This window comes from Oncorhynchus nerka, linkage group LG3, assembly GCF_034236695.1.
Source record: "Oncorhynchus nerka isolate Pitt River linkage group LG3, Oner_Uvic_2.0, whole genome shotgun sequence".
Taxonomy (NCBI): domain Eukaryota; kingdom Metazoa; phylum Chordata; class Actinopteri; order Salmoniformes; family Salmonidae; genus Oncorhynchus; species Oncorhynchus nerka.
The window spans coordinates 61,744,545-61,763,895 of record NC_088398.1 but is presented as its reverse complement, the minus strand read 5'-3'; positions in this window follow the sequence as shown (position 1 = coordinate 61,763,895).

The following is a 19,351-nucleotide window of genomic DNA, read 5'->3' as shown; positions in this document are numbered from 1 at the left end:
AGATTACAATATTTGACAGACAAGTCAATATTTTTTATGGAAACAGTAAAAAGTACAGGACCTAGAATAGACCCCTGCGGGACACCTTTCATAATATCCAAGAAACCTGATTTAACACTATCAGTAGATATACATTGAGTTATATCTGTCAAGTCATTTTTAAACCACTTACATGCAGCCTGGTCTAGGCCAATTGAGGAAAGCTTCTGAATTAGCAGTGAGTGATCAACAGTATTGAAAGACTTTGACAGGTCAATTAAGAGGGCAGCACAATGCTGCCTTTTATCTATACAGTTAACCACATCATGTATTATCTAGGGATGCAGCAGAGATAGTGCTATGACCTGGTCTAAAACCAGCCTGATGTACATTAAGAATACATTTCAAAGATAAGAAAGATCTTAGCTAAAAATTAATCAAGGATTATAATATTTTAGCTAGGCAAGAAAGTTTAGAAATAGGCCAATTCATTATTTAGGTCACAAGGGTCACCACCTTTATGAAGAGGGAGAACATGGGCCATCTTCCAAACCTTGAGGAGAGTACTGTACCAGATATAATCATCAGGTTTAAAATGTGGGTTAATGATTCACCAATCGGGGTGGCAGAGAGCTGCAGCAAAGCTGGATCAAGCATATCAGCTTCAGTGGATTTTTTTAACATCAATCTTAAGGAAGGCACCTAGCACATCACAGATAGTAAATTGTTGAAATGAAAACAAAGATTCGCTAGAAGTTGACGGGTTTACTGTCGAGTCAGCTAGAGGCTAGCAGAGGGAAGAGCAGTCGATTGACTGACCAGGATAAACTACACCACCGTTTCTCGCAAATAAAAAGCCTCTCAGGGATAAAATGATGATTAAAAGCATCACTTATCCCATAGACCAGCTGACATCAGTTGATGATAGGTCTTAAACAAGTTGCAAATGCAGTCAGTACTGTTATTGCATCATATTGTACCATTCATTCCATTTAGACTGGTTTTGGATTTCTCACTGACAGGGTAGAGAGAGAATGTGGTTGTGTGGTGTATCAGTCCCTTTCTCTGTTCCTGGTCACTACCATGTGGGAATATCCATCCTCTTCCTTTCCCTCCATGCTGTCCTCCCTCTATACAACCCTCACTTCATATCCTTTCAGTTCCTCCCACCTTCCCTCCATTCAACCATACCTCCCCCTCTCCCCTGAGCCTTCCTTCCCCTCCCTCCCTCTCTCCTTCCATACCTCCCCCTCTCCCCTGAGCCTTTCTTCCTTCCCCTCCCTCCCTCTTTCCTTCCATACCATCCACCTCTCTTTCCTTCGTCTCTATTCCTTCTGTTGACAGTGTCCCTGCCTCTCTGACTGTAATCTCTGTAATAGGGCTGAAATCAAGTGTACTCATAGGGTCACTAGGGCCTCTATCTATACCCAAGCCCCCCCCACACACATACACACACACATACACACACACACGCACGCACACACACACGCACGCATGTCCCATGTTTGTGCTAATGTGTGTGTGTTGCCGTGACTGAGTTGGAATGATGTGTATCCCTGTGTCTCCCTGAATACGGGGAGGAATCCATCACTGTCACAGGGCCTCAGCCTGGCCAGTCTTTGGCTGCTCCACACGGAACATAAGGTCATTTGGAAAGGCCATTTGGCCTTGATGGTACATTCCTGTCTTTGCCATGGACGACTGCATGGTCACACACACGCACACAGACTCAGACTGGGTGGTATTGGAGGGGTATTTCATGCTGTAATAGGTTTCTATAAATCACACCAGCCCAGGTTTGTCCTCTACACTCCTTACTCTTGACCAATCACAAGTGGATAACTGGAAATTACAGTAAATACGAGACAGGATAGATAAAGGGAGAAAGGATTAAATGTGACATATAGGGATAAAGGATAGATATACATGGATTTAGATAAACCAATCCTAGTCTGTTTCTTCTCCTAAAATGTGTTATCAGACGTTCCCTAAAAACATAGAGAGTATGAGGGAGGATTAGAGTTATTCTCTGCTGATATTAACCTCATTATCCTACGACTTTTTTACAAATCACATTACTGCCTTGGAGAGTGCAACAGAAATGTCTCATAGTGTAGTGTGTGTGTGTGTGTGTGTGTGTGTGTGTGTGTGTGTGTGTGTGTGTGTGTGTGTGTGTGTGTGTGTGTGTGTGTGTGTGTGTGTGTGTGTGTGTGTGTGTGGAAACAAAAACATCATCATTGACCTAATCTGCTGGGGAAGATAAATGGACTAATGTAGTATTGCCTCATGTTTAATTGCTGGCAGGGCTTAATAGTGGAACTACAGTGATGCTTATTGTAATAATAGCCATAATCACTTGTAATAATAGTAATTTTTCACCGTGCAGATACTGAATGAGGGTAGATTAACCTGGATGGGGAATATAGTAGGAATCACACTTTGGAATAGTCTGATGGATGGCCTAAACTCCAAACAAAGGGGCAGGATGGTTTGTGTGTGTTTTTGTGTCCATACCGTACATACACATGTGTGTGGAGGAGGCAAGCGTCCCATTAGTTTAAATGGGCATGATGCTGCTGCATGTTTTGTGCCTGTTTGTGTGCTCTCAGGTGTCTGTACAGACATGTGTTTGTGTACATGTGTGTATGTTTATAAGTGTATGCTTTCCCATCTCAGTATTCAACAGCCTGCTCAACCTCCCTAACCCTAACCCTAGCTTCACATCCACATCCCGGTTCAACCCTAACCCTAGCTTCACATCCACATCCCGGTTCAACCCTAACCCTAGCTTCACATCCACATCCCGGTTCAACCCTAACCCTAGCTTCACATCCACATCCCGGTTCAACCCTAACCCTAGCTTCACATCCACATCCCGGTTCAACCCTAACCCTAGTTTCACATCCACATCCCGGTTCAACCCTAACCCTAACTTCACATCCACATCCCGGGTCAACCCTAACCCTAGCCTCAACCCTCCCAGCTAGCTCATAATGTTCCGAGAACCATATGTTTCTTAGAGATTGGTGAGAGCGTGGTTGTCCTATGGTTATTTTGCATACAGTGATTTCGGAAAGTATTCAGACCCCTTCCCTTTTTCTACATTTTGTTATGTTAGTCTTATTCTAAATATATATATTTTTAAAGCCTCATCAATCTACACACAATACCCCATAAATGACCAAGCTAAAACAGGTTTTTAGAAATGTTTGCACATTTATTACAAATAAAAACACCTTATTTACATAAGCTTTCAGACCCTTTACTATGAGACTCGAAATTGAGCTCAGATGCATCCTGTTTCCATTAATCATCCTTGAGATGTTTCTACAACTTGATTGGAGTCAATCTGTGGTAAATTCAATTGATTGGTCATTTGGAAAGGCACACGTCTGTCTATATTAGGTTCCACAGTTGATGCATGTCAGAGCAAAAACCAAGCCATGAGGTCGAAGGAATTGTCCGTAGAGCTCAGAGACAGGATTGAATCAAGGTACATATCTGGGGAAGGCTACCAAAACATTTCTGCAGCATTCCAGGTCCCCAAGAACACAGTGGCCTCCATCATTCTTAAATGGAAGAAGTTTGGAACCACCAAGACTCTTCCTAGAACTGGCCGAATGGCCAAACTGAGCAATCGGGGGAGAAGGGCCTTGGTCAGGAAGGTGATTAAGAACCCAAATGTCACTTTGACAGAGCTCCACATTTCCTCTGCGGCGATGGGAGAAACTTCCAGAAGGACAACCATCTCTGCAGCACTTCACCAATCAGGGCTTTATGGCAGAGTGGCCAGACAGAAACCACCACTCAGTAAAATGCACATGACAGCCCGCTTGGAGTTTGCCAAAAGGCAACTAAAGGACTCTCAGACCATGAGAAACAGATTTTATGGTCTGATGAAACCAAGATTGAACTCTTTAGCCTGAATGCCAAGCATCACATCTCGATGAAACCAGGCACTGCTCATCACCTGGCCATTACCATCCCTAAGGTGAAGCCTGGTGGTGGCAACATCATGCTGTGGGGATGTTTTTCAGCTGCAGGGACTGGGAGACTAGTCAGGACAGAGGAAGATATTAATAGAGCAAAGTACAGAGAGATCCTTGATGAAAACCTGCTCCAGAGCGCTCAGGACCTCAGACTGGGGCGAAGGTTCACCTTCCAACAGGACAACGACCCTAAGCACACAGTCAAGACAACGCAGGAGTGACTGCGGGACAAATCTCTGAATGTACTTGAGTGGCCCAGCCAGAGCCCATACTTGAATCTGATCGAACATTTCTGGAGAGACCTGAAAATAGCTGTGCAGCGACGCTCCCCATCCAACCTCACAGAGCTTGAGAGGATCTGAAGAGAAGAATGGGAGAAACTCCTCAAATGCAGGTGTGCCAAGCTTGTAGCGTCATACCCAAGAAGACTCGAGGCTGTAATCGCTGCCAAAGGTGCTTCAACAGTACTGAGTAAAGGGTCTGAATACTTATGTAAATGTGATATTTCAGTTTTTTATTTAGAATAAAACCTGTTTTTGCTTTGTCATTATGGGTATTGTGTGTGGATTGATGAGGGAAATGTTTTTTAAATCCATTTTAGAACAACGCTGTAACTAACAAAATGTGTAAAAAGTCAAGGGGTCTGAATACTACGAATGCACTGTATATACAACCTTCCCACAACGCCCTGGGAATGGTGCAGGATAGTTACTTGGCTTTGGAACATTCTCAGCACATTTAAGGATCTTAACAAAATAATGTTATATTCTTGGTATTTCATTACTTTAAGAGAACGTTCCCTAAAAGTTCAAACATGGTTATATTTAATTTAATTTGGGGTAATTTTATTGGTACAATCTCCAACTGGTTTGACATTAGGAATGTTCTCAAATAGTTCAGAGAACGTTAAGAAACAACATTTTTCTGTGGGAATTTTTTAAGTCTAATTATATTAAAGATGGTTGAAGTCTGCCTACTCGAATTTGATCTCCATTTCAGATTGATTTTGCCCTTGGCTGCTGCTTCAAGTTTCAGCACCTCAATGTAAGTTACTAGAATCTGGCTTATTGTGAGGTCAATAACTCTGATAAATACATCAAGGGCAAGAAACATACTGTTTTTAATTAAATCAAATATAGTAGTAGAAACATAGTGTATTTAATCAAATCAACTATAGTAGTAGAAACATACTGTATTTAATCAAATCAACTATAGTAGTAGAAACATACTGTATTTAATCAAATTGTCACGGTCTTCCTCCTCTTCATCTGAAGAGGAGAGGCGAGAAGGATCAGAGGACCAAAATGCGGTGTGGTATGTGTTCATAGTGAATTTTAATAAAGAGAACACTGCAACACTATACAAAAGAGTAACAAAAACAATAAACCAATGATGACCGTGAAGCTACAAAAATGAGACCTGTGCTGACACAAGCCACTAACATAGACAATCACCCACAAACAAACAGTGCAACCCAGGCTACCTAAGTATGATTCTCAATCAGAGACAACTAATGACACCTGCCTCTGATTGAGAACCATACTAGGCCGAAACATAGAAATTCCCAAATCATAGAAAATCAAACATAGACTGCCCACCCCAACTCACGCCCTGACCATACTAAATAAATACAAAACAAAGGAAATAAAGGTCAGAACGTGACACAAATAAATGATAGTAGTAGAAACATACTGTATTTAATCAAATCAATTATAGTAGTAGAACATACTGTATTTAATCAAATAAATGATAGTAGTAGAAACATACTGTATTTAATCAAATCAATTATAGTAGTAGAAACATACTGTATTTAATCAAATAAATGATAGTAGTAGAAACATACTGTATTTAATCAAATCAATTATAGTAGTAGAACATACTGTATTTAATCAAATCAACTATAGTAGTGGAAACATACTGTATTTAATCAAATAATTTATAGTAGTAGAAACATACTGTATTTAATCAAATCAACTATAGTAGTAGAAAGCTATCGAAGTTGACTCACGATCCTCCTCATCTTCGCGGTCTCCTTCTCCAACTGAACAGAACATAGGCTGTCGGCTAGTCCATGCACAAGATCTTTTGGACAAGGCCTAATCAGCAACAAAAATGAAAGAAGCCTTTGACTCTCCTTCTGAACTGCCAGTGTAGTCCTACACAGCACACCCATTGGTTAAGCAGCACACAACAAAAAGTTTTTGATCAGCAAGAGCAGAGCAGGCCGGGGCTCAGGTTTGGAATATCCATTGCAGTGTGTAATGCAAGCCTAGTTGTATTTAGACAATCCCAGCAGCTATCTTAGAAATATAACTTTGATAATATGATTGACCACAGTAAATAGCCTATAGGCGCATTTGATATTGTGCAACCAGTACAGAGAGAACTGAAGTCTGAAATGTATGCACTCACTACTGCTCTGGATAAGAGTGTCTGCTAAATGGCTCAAATGTAAATGTAAAATGAGAATGAGCCCAGGATCAGTCACACATTGATATAAACCCTAATAAGCAACTATACTGAACAACAATATAATCGCAACATGCAACAATTTCAACGATTTTACTGTTTTACAGATCATATAAGGAAGTCAGCCCTAATCTATGGATTTCACATGACTGGGCAGGGGCACAGCCATGGGTGGGCCTTTAGACATCTGCGGCATTGTGTTGTGTGACAAAACTGCACATTTTAGAGTGGCCTTTTATTGCCGCGTATGGGAAATGCCTGGGATCTTATTTTTCAGCTCATGAAACATGGGAACAACACTTTACATATTGAGTTTATATTTTTGTTCGGTATAAATCTAAAATGTCATCAATTACAAATGACATGACCCTCCCCTGCACTAGATACATAAAATACTAAACCCTCCCACTTAACTGAAATTGAAAAAGCATGACTCTCCCCATTTTTCCTCCAGGTACCCATTATGTAAATTTCGATCCATCCCTTATAGAAGGTAAAGTAAACATCCATCACTGGTCCGTGAATGAATACTGGTATATTATGTTTTACAGTTTACCTCCCAGCCTTGCCCTAGCCTCAACTCCAACCTTAGCCCTGACCCTAGCTCCAACCCTAGTCATAATCCTAACCCTAACCTTAACCCTAGCCCAGGTTGTTTATCATACGGCAGGTATTACAGTAAATCCAGCACGTACTCAAACATGTTTAGACATGCTGTCAAATAATCTAATAACAATCTGATACAGCAATAAATGATGTTTATTCATTTCTTCTTCAATACTTAGTGTCTCACAAAGAGTCTCTCACAAAGAAAAAACAGAAAGTCAATAGAAGCAATCAGAGGGAGATCAGTAAGTGAAGGAGAGATGACAGGTGACAGGATGACAGGATTGTGTCACCTCAGCAGGCTTTTCATATCTCATAGATCTGATATCTCTGGGACATGACATGAGCCCAGAATATTATTTTCATCGATTCATGTGACCGACATGAAAAGACTTCAACATCCATGTCCATCTGTAATTCAAATGTATTCCACCGGCTGATCTGATAAGAGGCCTTTGTGTGTGTGTGTGTGTGTGTTTGTTTGTTTTTACTATCCTTGTGGGGACCAGAAGTCCTCACAAGGATAGGAAAAGAGTATCGGACAAGTAGGGACATTTTGTAAGTCCCCACATGGAAAAAGGCTATTTAAGGCTTAGGGGTTAGGTTCAGGGTTAGGGTTACAATTAGTGTTAGGTGTTAAGGTTCGCAACGTTAACTATTCATGAAAATCGCAAATGAAATTAAATCAATATGCTTGCTCTCATGCTTAGCCTTTTGTTAACAACACTGTCATCTCAGATTTTCAAAAATATGCTTCTCTACCATAGCAAACTAGCATTTAGCATTTAGCGTTAGCATTAGCAGGCAACATTTTCACAAAAACCAGTAAAAACATTCAATAAATCATTTACCTTTGAAGAACTTCGGATGTTTTTAATGAGGAGACTCTCAGTTAGATAGCAAATGTTCAGTTTTTCCTGAAAGATTTTTTGTGCAGGAGAAATCGGTCCGTTTGGTGCGTCACGTTTGGCTACCAAGAAAAAACGAAAATTCAGTTATCCAAACGCCAAACTTTTTTCCAAATTAACTCCATAATATCGACTGAAACATGGCAAACGTTGTTTAGAACCAATCCTCAAGGTGTTTTTCACATATCTCTTCAATGATGTATCATTCCTGGAAGTATCCTTCTCCTTCTGTATCGCAAGGTAAAATGAATGCCACTGGGAATTACGCACCAATTTAGACAAAAGACACCGGACGGCCCCCTGGCAAATGTAGTCTCTTATGGCCAATCTTCCAATGATATGCCTACAAATACGTCACAATGCTGCAGACATCTTGGACGAACGGCAGAGCGCATAAGCTCGTTCACAGCATATTCACAGCCATATAAGGAGACCAGAGTAGAACAGAGCGTCAGAAATCCTGCTCATTTCCTGTTTGAAGTTTCATCTTGGTTTCGCCTGTAAAATCAGTTCTGGGGCACTCACAGATAATATCTTTGCAGTTTTGAAAACGTCAGAGTGTTTTCTTTCCAAAGCTGGCAATTATATGCATAGTCGAGCATCTTTTCGTGACAAAATATTGCGCTTAAAACGGGCACGTTTTTTTATCCAATAATGACATAGCGCCCCCATAGTTTGAAGAGGTTAAGGAGCCTTTTGGACCTAGACATGGCACTCCGATACCGCTTGCCGTGCAGTAGCAGAGAGAACAGTCTATGACTTGGGTGACTGGAGTCTGACATTTTTTCCCATCTGATACCACCTAGTGTATAGGGCCTGGATGGCAGGAAGTTTGGCCCCAGTGATGTACTGGGCAGTACGCACTACCCTCTGCAGCGCCTCACGGTCGGATGCCGAGCAGTTGCCATACCAGGCGGTGATGCAACCGATCAGGATTCTCTTAATGGTGCAGCTGTATAACTTTTTGAGGATCTGGGGACCCATGCCAAATATGTTCAATCTTCTGAGGGGGAATAGGTTTTTTCATGCCCTCATCACAACTGTCTTGGTGTTTTTGGACCATTATCGTTTGTTGGTGATGTGGACACCAAGGAACTCAAAACTCTCGACCCGCTCCACTACAGCCCAGTCGATGTGAATGGGGGCTTGTTTGGCCCTCCTTTTCCTGCAGTCCATGATCAGCTCCTTTGTCTTGCTCACTTTGAGGGAGATATTGTTGTCCTGGCACTACACTGCCAGGTCTGTGACCTCCTCCCTATAGGCTCTCTCATCATTGTCGGTGATCAGGCCTATCACCTTTGTGTCATCAACAAACTAAATGATGGTGTTGGAGTCGTGCTTGGCCACGCAGTCGTGGGTGAACAAGGAGTACAGGAGGGGACTAAGCACACACCCCCGAGGAACACCCGTGTTGAGGATCAGCGTGGCAGATATGTACAAAGGGAATCGGAATTCTCTCTTGCTCCTGTTATCCACTTATAAAGGTTTATGAACATGTTTAACTTGCTGGCTGCTCAGCCTTGGGCCTGAGTAGGCCTGTTACATTCATTCTTTGTATCGAGATAAGGTAAGACCAGGTGCAGACCGTGTCGAAGTAACAATGTTTGTTACAGCAACAGGGGAAAAGGTACAGGACGGCAGGCAGGCTCAGGGTCGGGGTCAGGTCAGGCAGAGGTCGTTAATCCAGAGACGGGGCAAAGGTACACGACAGAAGGCAGGGTCAGGGTCAGCGGCAGCCAGAGTGGTCAGTCGGGAGGGCTTAGGGTCAGGACAGGCAAGGGTCAAAACCAGGAGGACGAGAAAAGAAAGACTGGGGAAAAGCAGGAGCTGATACAAAACGCTGGTTGACCTGACAAACAAGATGAACTGCCAGCAGACAAACAGAGAACACCAGTATAAATACACAGGGGATAATGGGGAAGATGGGCGACACCTGGAGGGGGTTGGAGACAATCACAAAGACAGGTGAAACAGATCAGGGTGTGACACTTTGCTTTGTAACTGTAGGATTTTCATGCCTAGATTGTGAATGCCTTGTAACGCTTAACCTGTTAATAGAGAGAGATTTTTTAAATTTTCGCCTAAAATGACATACCCAAATCTAACTGTAGCTCGGGCCCTGAGCAAGGATATGCATATTCTTGGTACCATTTGAAAGGAAACACTTTGAAGTTTGTGGAAATTTGAATTGAATGTGAAGAAGGAGAATATAACACAATAGATCTGGTAGAAATGCAACAGAAAGGTCCCACTTCTAGCCATCACTCTGTAATTCCGATGGCGTCCACAACATGGCAGCAGTGTATGTGCAAAGTTTCAGACGGATAACTTGAAGTATGAGCAAACTACATGACATTTAGTGTGAAGTCACCCACGTACATTTGGGTAAATTGTGAAGGAGACATTTACATTCATATTAAATTTTTCTGCAAGAATATCGTCAAATCTGTATACTTGGACTTTGATTTAGCTTTTCCAGTATTAGTAGCCATATTATAAGTTCAACATTTGCAAAACAACCAGTTTTCATAACTTTATAACTCTGAATATTCTTAAAATTTTTGTCCAAAAGGAAAAGGCATGCTGTCACACAAGGTTAGCGGCTATATTTTGCAACAAATACAGGGTTTCCCATAAAGCCCAGCTCATTGGCTATCCAGCTAGCTTTGTTTGACCCCGATTGGTGCTTATTTGACAAAACAACACTTCATGTTATCTCTGGGACCCTTTGGATGATAAATCAGAGCAAGATTTCAGAATGTAAGTACATATATCACCTTCAGAGGTGAATTTATCAAACCTATCACGGCGAAAAAAAAGTGTTTTGTTGTTAGGAGCTCTCCTCAAAACATTGCATGGCATTGTTTCGCAGTAATAGCTACTGTAAATTGGACAGTGCAGTTATATTAACAAGAATTTAAGCTTTCAGCCGATATAAGACACTTATATGTACAGACATTTGTTGTTTCTCTAAAATCTGCGATTGTGACACAAGGCGCTGTGTCACGCCCTGACCTAAGAGAGCCTTTTATTCTCTAATTTCTAAGTCGGGGTGTGACCAGGGTGGGTACTCTAGTTTTTGTATTTCTATGTTGGCCTGGTATGGTCCCCAATCAGAGGCAGGTGTCTATCGTTGTCTCTGATTGGGGATCATATTTAGGTAGCCTTTTGCCACTGGGTTTTTTGTGGGATCTTGTTTGTGTGTAGTTGCCTGTGAGCACTCCATGACTTGCTGTTTATTGTTTTTTGTGAGTTTCCTTTATTAAACATGTGGAACCCAAATCACACTGCACGTTGGTCTGAGTATATTTCCAGTTCGTACGACGATCGTGACACGCTGTATGATTTACAACTGTCCCGTTGACAGGACGTCTATCCCTAAGAAATTAATACTTTTAACTTAAGCTTCATGCCTTGAATTAAATAATGCTGGCGTTTTGCATTCGCTTATCACAACCATTTCTTGATCTTAGTCAGCTAAACACATAATACTTGATTGCACATGGTTTTACTATAATATTAAATGGAGTCAGATAGTGAGGTTTATCAAATGTAGATAATAAACATTATTTATCACTACACTCTCTCCTGCAGGACCTCTGTCTGTCGCTGTAGTTAAACTGAGTCATTGGCCTCACTGTTAGGACTGATGACTCTGTTGTTGAAGGATTTCAGATCTCAATCTCTTTCACCGATAACATCATAGCTACAGCATCCTCCGCTTTGAGCTCCAGAGGGTTACCCCTTCACTAAATCACCGCTGCCCAGGGAGGAGGAGGTTTCCCTGGGAGAGTGACCCAGCCAACCCCCCTGCCCTCTCTGGAGCTCCACGATAGCTCAATTCAATAAATCAGCCATAAGAACAGTTTCCCAAGAATGCCCCGACCGAGAGGGTCAGAGGGAAGGGGTGATGGGGGATAGGGAGGGGGGAGAGATAACCTCAGAGAAGGGAGGTTGTGACCTTTAGGGAAGGTCTCAAGAGAGGGATGTGATGGATAGAGGTGCAGTCTTGTATAGAGACGTTTAAGTGTGCTGTGGCATGCTGGGAAAGAAACTGACTCCTTCAACATCCTCCACTTGAACATGAACTTCACACACAAACAAAAAGCCTAATAACATTTCCATTCCTTTCTGCATGATTCTATTGCATCCCTCAAAAGAGGAGCTGCATATCCATATATGGGGGCGGAATTGCAATCTACTGTAGAGATAGCCTGCAGAGTTCTGTCATACTATCCAGGTCTATGCCCAAACAGTTTGAGCTTCTACTTTTAAAGATCCATCTCTCCAGAAATAAGTCCCCCACTGTTGCTGCCTGTTATAGACCCCCCTCAGCTCCTAGTTGTGCCCTGGAAACCATATGTGAACTGATTGACCCCCATATATCATCAGAGTTCGTACTGCTAGGTGACCTAAATTGGAATATGCATAACACCTCGACCATCCTAAAATCTAAGCTAGATGCCCTCAATCTCACACAAATTATCAAGGAACCTACTCGGTACCACCCCAAATCCGTAAACATGGGCACCGTCAAAGATGACATCCTGACCAACTTGCCCTCTAAATACACCATCTGCTGTGGTTGAAAACACGATCTCAGCGATCACTGCCTCATTGCCTGCGTCCGTTATGTGTCCACGGTCAAACGACCACCCCTCATCACTGTCAAACACTCCCTAAAACAATTCTGTGAGCAGGCCTTTCCAATCGACCTGGCCTGGGTATCCTGGAAGGATATCAGTAGAGGATGCCTGGTTGTCCTTTAAAAGTGCTTTCCTCACCATCTTAAATAAGCATGATCCTTTCAAAAAATGTTGAACTAAGAACAGATACAGCCCTTGGTTCACTCCAGACTTGACTACCACGATATGCAACTTTTCAGGGAAGTCTGGAACCAATACACACAATTAGTTAAGAAAGCAAAGGCTAGATTTTTAAACAGAAATTTGCATCCCGCAGCACTAATTCCAAAACGTTTAGGGACACAGTAAAGTCAATGGAGAATAAGAGTACCTACTCCAAGTTGCCCACTGCACTGAGACTAGGAAACACTGTCACCACTGATAAATCCACAATAATTGAGAATTTCAAGAAGCATTTCTCTATGGCTGGCCATGCTTTCCACCTGGCTACCCCAACCCCGGCCAACAGCGCTGACCCCCCACAGTAGCTGGCCCAAGCCCCCCCCGCTTCTCCTTCACCCAAATCCAGACAGCTGATGTTCTGAAAGAGCTGCAAAATCTGGATCCCTACAAATCAGCCGGGCTAGACAATCTAGACGCTCTCTTCCTAAAATTATCCACCGCAAGTGTTGCAACCCCTATTACAAGTCTGTTCAACCTCTATTTCGTATCGTCTGAGATTCCTAAAGATTGGAAAGCGGCCGCGTTCATCCCCCTCTTCAAAGGGGGAGACACTCTAGACCCAAACTGTTACAGACCTATATCCATCACCACATTCTTATCGGCAGACTCAACAGCCTTGGTTTCTCTAATGACTGCCTCGCCTGGTTCATTAACTACTCAGATAGAGTTCAGTGTGTCAAATCGGAGGGCCTGTTGTCCGGACCTCTGGCAGTCTCTATGGGGGTGCCACAGTGTTCAATTCTTGAGCCGACTCTTTTCTCTGTAAATATCAAATATGTCGCTCTTGCAGTGAGTGATTATTTGATCTAGCTCTATGCAGACGACACCATTCTGTATACTTCTGGCCCTTCTTTGGACACTGTGTTAACAAATCTCCAAGCGAGCTTCAACGCCATACAACACTCCATTCGTGTCCTCCAACTGCTTTTAAATACTAGTAAAACGAAATGCATGCTCTTTAACTCTTGGATTTAGGGGGTGCTATTTCAATTTTTGGATAAAAAACGTTCCCGTTTTAAACAAGATATTTTGTCACGAAAAGATGCTCGACTATGCATATAATTGACAGCTTTGGAAAGAAGACACTCTGACGTTTCCAAAACTGCAAAGATATTGTCTGTGAGTGCCACAGAACTGATGTTACAGGCGAAACCCAGATAAAAATCCAACCAGGAAGTGTCGCATTTTTTGAAACCGCCTCATGCCAATGACTTCTTATATGGCTGTGAATGAGCTACGAATGAGCTTACGTTTTCCAGGTATTCCCCAAGGTGTCTACAGCATTGTGACGTCTTTTTAGGCATTTCCATTGAAGAATGGCTGTAAGGGACCATATATAGCATGTGGTCACATGGTGTCTCCCGCAGAAAATCTTGCGTAAAATACTGAGGTAGCCATTTTTCCAATCGCTTCTTATGAGAAACCAATTGCCTCGACGGATATATTATCGAATATATATGTTAAAAACACCTTGAGAATGGATCCTAAACAACGTTTTCCGTGTTTCTGTCGATACTATGGAGCTATTTCGCCTACAAAAATAATATTTTGGGAAAAAAGGAACATTTGCTATCTAACTGGGAGTCTCCTGAGTGAAAGCATCTGAAGTTCTTCAAAGGTAAATTATTTAATTTGGTTGCATTTCTTATTTTCGTGAAAATGTTGCCTGCTGCCAGCAGAGCCTAGCATAGCATTATGCCATGATAAACTTACACAAATACTTGTCTAGCGTTGGCTGTAACACATATAAACCTCTTGGAACTACCCATCCCGGATCCGGGATAATTGTCATCAACTACACTAATTAGCATAGCGCAACGGTCAAATAATCTTACTAGAAAATATTCATATACATGAAATCACAAGTGAAATATAGCGAAACACAGCTTAGCCTTTTGTTAATCACCCTGTCGTCTCAGCTTTTGAAATTATGCTTTACAGCGAAAGCAAGACAAGAGTTTGTGTAAGTTTATCGATAGCCTAGCATAGCATTATGTCCAGCTAGCAACAGGGAGCTTGGTCATGAAAATCAGAAAAGCAATCAAATTAATTGTTTACCTTTGATGATCTTCGGATGTTTTCACTCACGAGACTCCCAGTTAGACAGCAAATGTTCCTTTTGTTCCATAAAGATGATTTTTATACCCAAAATACCTCAGTTTGTTTGTCACGTTATGTTCAGAAATCCACCGGAAATAGCGGTCACGACACGCCCCCAAAAATTCCAAATTATATCCATAATATCGACAGAAACATGGCAAAAGTTTTTTATAATCAATCCTCAATGTGTTTTTCAAATATCTATTCTATAATATATCAACCGGGACAGTTGGCTTTTCAGTAGGACCGGGAGGAAAAATGGCTACCTCTCTCTTTTACGCAAGAATCACTCTGAGAGCCATCAGCTGGCCACTTACGCAATGTGGTCGTTTACGCTCATTCTTCAACATAAAGGTGTGAAACTACGTCTAAAGGCTGTAGACACCTTAGGGAAGACGTAGAAAAAGGAATCTGGTTGATATCCCTTTCAATGGTCAATAGGGATGCATAGGAACACAAAGGATTCAAAATATGAGTCACTTCCTGATTGGATTTTCCTTAGGCTTTCGCCTGCAATATCAGTTCTGTTATACTCACAGACAATATTTTTACAGTTTTGGAAACTTTAGAGTGTTTTCTATCCTAAGCTGTCAATTATATGCATATTCTAGCATCTGGTCCTGAGGAATAGGCCATTTACTTTGGGAACGTAATTTTTCCAAAAATAAAAATAGTGCCCCCTAGCTTCAAGAGGTTTTAAGCATCTCCAATCCAAAGTTAAATCTAGAATCTGCTTCCTATTTCGCAACAAAGCCTCCTTCACTCATGCTGCCAAACACACCCTCGTAAAACTGACTATCCTACATATCCTTGACTTTGGCAATGTCATTTACAAAATTGCTTCCAACACTCTACTCAGCAAATTGGATGCAGTCTATCACAGTGCCATCCTTTTTGTCACCAAAGCCCCATATACTACCCACCACTGCGACCTGTATGCTCTCGTTGGCTGGTCCTCGCTACATAATCGTCGCCAAACCGACTGGCTCCAGGTCATCCATAAGTATTTTCTTTGCAAAGCTCTGCCTTATCTCAGCTCACTGGTCACCATAGCAACACCCATCTGTAGCACGCATTCCAGCAGGTATATTTCACTGGTCATCCCCAAAGCCAACACCCCCTTTGGCCGCCTTTCCTTCCAGTTCTCTGCTGCCAATGACTGGAACGAATTTTAAAAAGTTGGAGACATATCTCCCTCACTAACTTTAAACGTCAGCTGTCAGAGCAGTTTACCAATCGCTGCAGCTGTACACAGCCCATCTGTAAATAGCCCATCCAACCAACCAACTACCCACCTCATCCCCATATTTGTTTTTGTTTTTCTGCTGTTTTGCACACCAGTATTTCTACTTGCACATCCTCATCTGCACATCTATCACTCCAGTGTAAATTGCTAAATTGTAATTACTTCTCCACTATGGCCTATTTATTGCCTTAGCTCCTTACTTAATTTGCACACACTGTATACAGATTTTCTATTGTGTTATTGACTGTACGATTGTTTATCCCATGTGTAACTCTGTTGTTTTTGTCGCACTGCTTTGCTTTACTTGGCCAGGTAGCAGTTGTAAATGATATCTTGTTATCAACTGGCCGACCTGGTTAAATAAAGGTGATAAATAAAAAATGACAGTAAAATATATACATTCACACTCAGACGTACACACTCTCACAGTGCAACATGAGAACCACTGTACTGAGATGTCATAGGTGTTACAGCCACAGAAAAATATTAATTAGTCAGTAGTTTATAGTGTGAAAGGAATCTCCATCTGAAAATGGAGACAGGTGGAGACCTATCATCAGATGAGGTGGTGAATTCACAGGGTGGCAAGCAGAAACACATGCTCTCTTTCTCTCTCTCTAACTCTCTCTGGTCTGGGAGGGAAGTGAAAATAGCTTTTCTTCTCATCTGAGGTTTGATTCAAGGTTATCCAGGCGAGAAAGAGCTTACAGAGCAGCGTGTTATAGCTCTCACAGGTCTATTTCTACTCAGCTCAGAGAGGAATATTGGCTTTTCTGCTCTTTGTGTTATCCACACTGTTTTAATGACATACAGCATAAATCGGCTTCATATAAACAGTGTTTATTTAGCGTTTTAATTAAATTAATTCCATTGGGATGCATGTAGCCTTGAGGTTTTTAATTTCATGCTATTTTCCAAAATGGGTCAATTTGATCATTTCAAAATGGCTTATTGGAAACAAGGAAGTGTGTTCTGGTGAAAGGTCACAATATAGAGATACTGTGATGTAATCAAGCACTAACAAACAAGTCTGCTGCATCATGTTCAAATTATGAAATTAAACCTGTAGGAAGATACACAAGTATGTACACTACCGTTCAAAAGTTTGGGGTCACTTAAAAATGTCCTTGTTTTGAAAGAAAAGCTTTTTTTTTTGTCCATTAAAATAACATCAAATTGATGTTGTATACGCCTATGTAGATATTCCATTTAAAAAATCTGCCGTTTCCAGCTACGATAGTAATTTACAAGATTAACAATGTCTACACTATTTTTCTGATCAATTTAATGTTATTTTAATGGACAAAAAATGTGCTTTTCTTTAAAAAACAAGGACATTTCTAAGTGACCCCAAACTTTTGAACAGTAGTGTATGTATACACAGTGGTTATTTTTTCCACAAACGTTGAGACAGTAAATAGATATTTCAGTATTATTGTTTTTGAAAGGGAAAGGCACAATACTGGCTTACAATTAAAACACATTTTTTAGTCGACAACTATTAAAAGCGGAAGGTTTTGGCCTTAATCAGAACCAGTATTATTGTTATTTGAATCTACATTAAATGGAAGATCAAATGTAGTAGTGATCAATAATGTGATCGTGGCCAGCTGTATCCCTGGCTTCACATCCAAGTTCATGTTCAGTCATATTGATCATGTTGTTATCGATTATGTAATGGTTCAGCAAGGGGTAGAGGTTACCGACCTGGGTAAATTGATTAACACAGTAGGAAAATACCATTATGTTAAACATGTGTAAATCTATTTCTCACAAAAGATACCCATTGTCTCATTATTAATTGTTCCAATCTACAACATGGAAATATAAGGTGGCCCAGGATTTCCTCTCCTCATCCTCCCTCCTTCTCAGCCACTTCCCATGATCTGCCTTCCCTCCTAGAGCTCCAACAGCCTTCTCAACTGGTTTAGGGAAGGGGATGCCTAGTCAGTTACACAACTCAATGCATTCAACCGAAATGTGTCTTCCGCATTTAACACAACCCCTCTGAATCCTTGGCACACAGGGAGCAGTTGTTATTTGGGGTTAACTGCCTTGCTCAAGGGCAGACTTTTCCACCTTTTCAAAATCAGGGACCTTAACCAGCAACCTTTCGGTTACTGGCCCAAAGCTCTTAACCGCTAGGCTACCTGCCAGCTGTGTGTGTGTGCGTGTGTGTGTGTGTGTGTGTGTGTGTGTGTGTGTGTGTGTGTGTGTGTGTGTGTGTGTGTGTGTGTGTGTGTGTGTGAGACAAAATTTGGACAATACACGCTAATTATCAAAATCACACCCTGATCTGTTTCACCTGTCTTGTGATTGTCTCCAACCCCCACCAGGGGTCTCCCATTACTTCATGTGTATATATACCTGCGTTATCTTTTTGTCTTGATAGATGCCAGCAAAGCCACAACACAACACTAAATACATTTATTGCACTCTAACGGTGACAAATGGTGCCCACAAACTGTTAGGGCCTACATAAATCTGTTCCAGCACCAGAGTCCCAACAGCAGTCCCAACACCTTACCACTGCTACATCTGACTATCAGCGCAGCCTTGTCTGGCAGCGAAACAGTTAATTCAGCCTCATTTACTGCCTTTAAAAAAACAAATATGATGTGGCTGACTTGCTTTAACAAGGTACGGTGTGATTCAAAATGGTCGGTAATCTGTTTGTTAACTTGGCTTTCGAAGACCTTAGAAAGACAGGGTAAAATAGATATAGGTCTGTAACAGTTTGGGTCTAGAGTGTCTCCCCCTTTGAAGAGGAGGATGACCGCAGCAGCTTTCCAATCTTTAGGGATCTCAGACGATACGAAAGAGAGGTTGAACAGGCTTGTAATAGGGGTTGCAACACTTGCGGTGGATAATTTTAGAAAGAGAGGGTCCAGATTATCTAGCCCGGCTGATTTGTAGGGGTCCAGATTTTGCAGCTCTTTCAGAACATCAGCTATCTGGATTTGGGTGAAGTGGTGGTGAAATGGGTTGGGCTTTGGCGGGTTGCTGTGGAGGGTGCCGGGCAGTTGGTAGGGGTAGCCAGGTGGAAAGCATGGCCAGCCGTAGAGAAATGCTTATTAGAATTCTCAATTATAGTGAATTTATTGGTGGTGACAGTGTTTCCTAGCCTCAGAGCAGTGGGCAGCTGAGAGAAGGTGCCCTTATTCTCCATGGACTTTACAGTGTCCC